We start from the raw sequence: 4,795 nt of genomic DNA, 5'->3' as shown, positions 1-4,795 counted from the left end.
ACAAGGTTATTTCTTAATTATACATCTAGAGATAGAGCATTTCCGAATGCAGCCTCAATACATATCATCATAAATTGACTCAATAATCATTGATGAGAATTATATGAAACCATGAAAAGGCACAACTCCAGGTCAAGACCTTTCCAACGATACCAAATTTAACCATAAAAACCCATTTTATCATATAAATACACTGGCTACAAAATTTTGCTTATTCTCTTAATAATATAGATGATTAAAAAAATCATTTATTTTTTTTTAATTAAAAAAAAAGTATTGAAATAATCTAAAAAGTTTCCATAAAAAGTCTAAATTTCCATATGAATAAATAATTAAATTCCTAGTAATAATTTAATAACCATATTTTATGCGTACCTGGTCGTCAGGTACTTGCAGAATTTCAAAAGTTTCTAAGCATACAAAAGAACACTGTACAATATTAAAAACGCTCGTATATTTAACATACATTATATATTATAAATGATATATAATATATTACGTGGAAAGATGCGCATACATAGTTACGCTGGATCCATTATGCATCCCGGATTTTATCCCGTATAATGCACTTGTTACTTATGCAGATATCGACGCGGCGAGCGTGCAATACACGAGGGTATAGCGGTATAACTCATATCACCCCCACACATGTACATGCTTCCTTTCCCACACGGCGAACAGCAAAGAGAAAAATTGCCCCTTATGAAATGTCACCGGGATCCTAAGTAATGCTGAATGTGTCGTCTCTAGTATCTGGTTTAATGCAAAAGAGATGACAACGTGAAATATAAATATGAAATAACCATATATGTTAATAAAAATAAGTCTTGCGATTTAGCCTTTGTTGAACATCGGTAAGGACAAATTTTCACAAGTTATTTTATATTCAGATTCTTCAGATGTGTTTTCGAATAATTTGTAGTTAGTGATATTAGATTTGATTACCAATTCTCAAGATTCCGACACGGTAATTGAGTACATACTCGAACATGGTTTGTTTAATTGGAGGAAATTGTTGTGGAAGTTAATGCACGTCATGTTAACAGTTCGTTGCTCTAGAAATTTATTTTATGATTAACAATTATTGTATTTTTAATTATGAAATTTTTATAAATTAATTTTCACTAGTTTTTTTATTTAAAAATTTTATTATTTTTTTCAACATTTATTTGCTCCGGAAATGTCTTTTATAATGAATAATTATTTTTTTTTAATTAATTTTAAGAAATGTTTGATTTTTATAAAATATAATTTTTTTATTTTTAAAAAATTAAATTTAAAGCCAAAAAATAATTTTTTTTTTTTTTTCCTTTTTTTAAGCGGCAGGATGGCCGAACGGGTTAAGTCATTATATCGTTAATTCGTTCGTACATCATGCCGTGAGGCGAGGGTTCGAGCCCCGACGGTTATTCGAATAGTTCCAAACCAACCGTCGGGGGTCGCTCCGGTAGCCGACTTGTACTGGCATGGGTTTTCTCTGTGGTTTCCCCATCGCCACTATTCCAACAGCCATTCGAAAGAGGTGAGGAATAGGGTAAATACAGTACAGGAAGTACAAGTCGGTCCACAGCCGCAAGAGATACGCAGAGATTATAAAAAGTTGGAAGAGCAGGTTGCGATATCTACGTGCGAAATTTGAAAGGCAGAAACTTTGAACGCAGTGAAATAGAGAGAGGCAGTACAATTGTGATAAAAAAATTGTAAAAGGCAGTTCTTACTGCTGTACAATGTAACAAATCTATCTATCTAATTTTTTTTTTTTTTCAACAGTTTTTAGCCCAGAATTGTCTTTTATAAAGAATAATTAATATATATTTTGAATTAAAAAATTTTTTTTAATTAATTTAAAGAAATTTTTTATTTTTATAAAATGCAATTTTTAATTTTTTAATATTTCAAAGCTTAAAAATAATTTTATTTTATTTTTTTTTCTACAGTTTGTTGCTTTGTTGCTCTAGAAGTATCCTTTGTAATTAATAATTATTGTATTTTAAATTATAGAATTTTTAATAATTAATTTTGACAAATTTTTAATTTAAATGAAAATTTTTAAAACTCCAAAAATAATTTTTATATAAAAAAATAAATTTAATATCAATTTTATTTTTTATTAAAAAATATTCTATTTTTGTTGAAAAGTTGGATTTCTATTTTTGTACTTAGTTTAGAATAATAATGTTATGTTAAAATGACATTACTGAGAAGCATTAGACTCATATTAACACCAATTACTGTGAGAACTGTTATTTTAGATTAAATGTATATTCATGACTATATAAAGTACAATGTAACCAAATATTTGTAATAGCACAAATAAGTTTAGTTTTATTGCTGTAAAAAAACTGGAAAATTTTTTATCTACCCTGAGAAAAAAAAATTCTTATAAAAAACTAAATTATTTTATTTTTTCTCACTTAATAGCGCAAAAGTCTTAAAAGACGGTATTAGTTATTTATCGCTCTATAACGACTTGAAATCACAATTCAATTGAGTGAAATAATTAAAAATTACCGGATCTCTATTAACGAACTCCCTCGGAAAGTGATCATGAATAAAAATAACACTCCCTCTGCATTCTCTCAAATTAAAGATTTCCCATTAACTTTTTTTACTAAAAATCGAGTAAAACATCAAGCTCTGATAAAATTTCCACTATTGAAAAAAAAACTCTAATTTTCTAAACACAAAAAAATCAAATCCTCGAAAGATTTTAAAAGCTCTCGCAGGTAAAAAGACCAAAGTTTGCTTAAATCAACAGAAAAATATTTACGTTAACATTTAAGGTAGTGCTTGTGCATCATTATTAAACTCTCAAGTAATATTTTTCTAAAGGAGTATTTTTATAAAATATAATCCATATTTTTCTACCAGGTAGCTCTTTTTGATAAAGTGGAAAAAGTCATTTTTCGCTGATGTAAGAAGAAAGTACAGTAGACGTTTAAAAAAAACATAAGGTGTGCTTTAGGTCCGCTGGGTAAAGCACTTTTCTTTCACTAAACCACCTTTGAGTAACACGTATTTACTGTTCTTCATATTTAGCACACCTCTTTGTTATTATATATTTGACGTTAATTTTTTTCATCAAACTCTAGTTTATGACCAAGGAACAACTACACGGGTTATTACTTTTTATATAATAATAACAAAAAGAGAGGCTAATCCAACGCGCATACTTTATTTTAGACCTAATTTTATAAAAATAAATTAAACTAGCAACCTTGCAGTCACTATGTGACTGCCGTGATTTGTGAATTATAAATAAATAATATTTTGCTTTATTAAATAATGATTTTTATTAAATTGTACTGTACTTCTTTAACTATTGACGTTTTTAAAGATATAAGCTCATCCCGATGTTACACTCATCAAGAGCTTTCATTTGAGTACCCACATGCATTTTGATATATTTTTCATATATATATATATATATATATATATATATATATGAAAAATTGATGTGAGTACTCAAATAAAAGGTCTTGATGAGTATAACATCGGGATGAGCTTATATCTTTAAAAACGTCAATAGTTCACAAGATACAAGGTCATTTCTTAATGATGTAGATTTTATTAAATAATTGAAAGTTATCTTAAAAAATGTTTTATTTAAAATTAATTTTTAATTTTATTACAATTAATTATAATTGACAGGAGCGCATGCGTTCATATACTTTATTATAAACCTATTCTAAATGGTTATAGAAAATTTTTTATATAGAATTAAACGAATTATTATTAAGTAATAATTTTTTTAATATTGCTGGAGATTAAACAGAGAAATTTAATAAAAAAATAATCGCGTGAATTAATTGAGTAATTTGAGAGTTATTACGTTAACACTATCATACTTATAAAAAAATTTTTCACTAATTGTATTTTTAATAATTATTTTATTGATAAAATTTAAATGTAATTTATAAAAAAGAAATTTTAAGGATTTAAAAATTTTTAAGGCAGTATTAGCGCTCAGCTCTTAATTAAGAGCATGTAATATTGTAGTTTTACGTAACTGAAGCACTCTGAGGCGTGTAAAATAATTTTATTGGCATCTAAAAAAGAGACAAATATAATAATAATTCAGCACGATATTTTAGAATCGCGAAAGGAAGAAATAAGAAAAAAGATGAGCGTGGGGAATGGAAAAAGTGTATCTAACTACATATGAGATCCATAGAGATATATATTTATTATTATTCTTATTATTATGTAGGGTAATAAGCTATATATTAGGGGGTATCCTCTTAAGCTTGAGAAAAGCGTTTTACCTCGTTGCATTTGTTCACTCAATCCCCTTTTTCCAACTCACCCGTCTCATTTCTCGGTGATCCTTGACGTTGCACACCCGCTCTATACTGTGTCCCGGGGATATGGCCCGGAGGTAAGAACCTCGCTAAATCACCACCGACCGATCGCCCTCGAGAGTATAACAGACGAGACGAGACGGCCAGAAAACTACCACTGTGAAGAAAATCCTACAGCGCAAGCACAAGATAAAGGAATTATTCAAGTCATCTGAAGCGATATTTCTGAAAGACGGAAACTACCTTAAGGTCTTGGTTTATCCTTCCACGATATTTAATGTCTAAAATTTTTTTCTTTAAGATTTCATTAAAAAGTAAGTGTTTTATTTGTTCTTATTATAAGAAAAAAAAAAAAAAATTATTATTTTTAATTTTTTAATAAAATAAATGTCTTAATTTTCATCAAATAATTTTTTTAATATAAAAAATAAATTTTTTTTATTAAAAAATTTTAATTTATTATTTTTAAAAAAAAAATAAATGTCTTAATTTTT

Source organism: Cotesia glomerata, linkage group LG6 (assembly GCF_020080835.1).
Source record: "Cotesia glomerata isolate CgM1 linkage group LG6, MPM_Cglom_v2.3, whole genome shotgun sequence".
Taxonomy (NCBI): Eukaryota; Metazoa; Arthropoda; class Insecta; order Hymenoptera; family Braconidae; genus Cotesia; species Cotesia glomerata.
The sequence above is the reverse complement of the archived record's forward strand: the minus strand, read 5'-3'. Positions refer to the sequence as shown.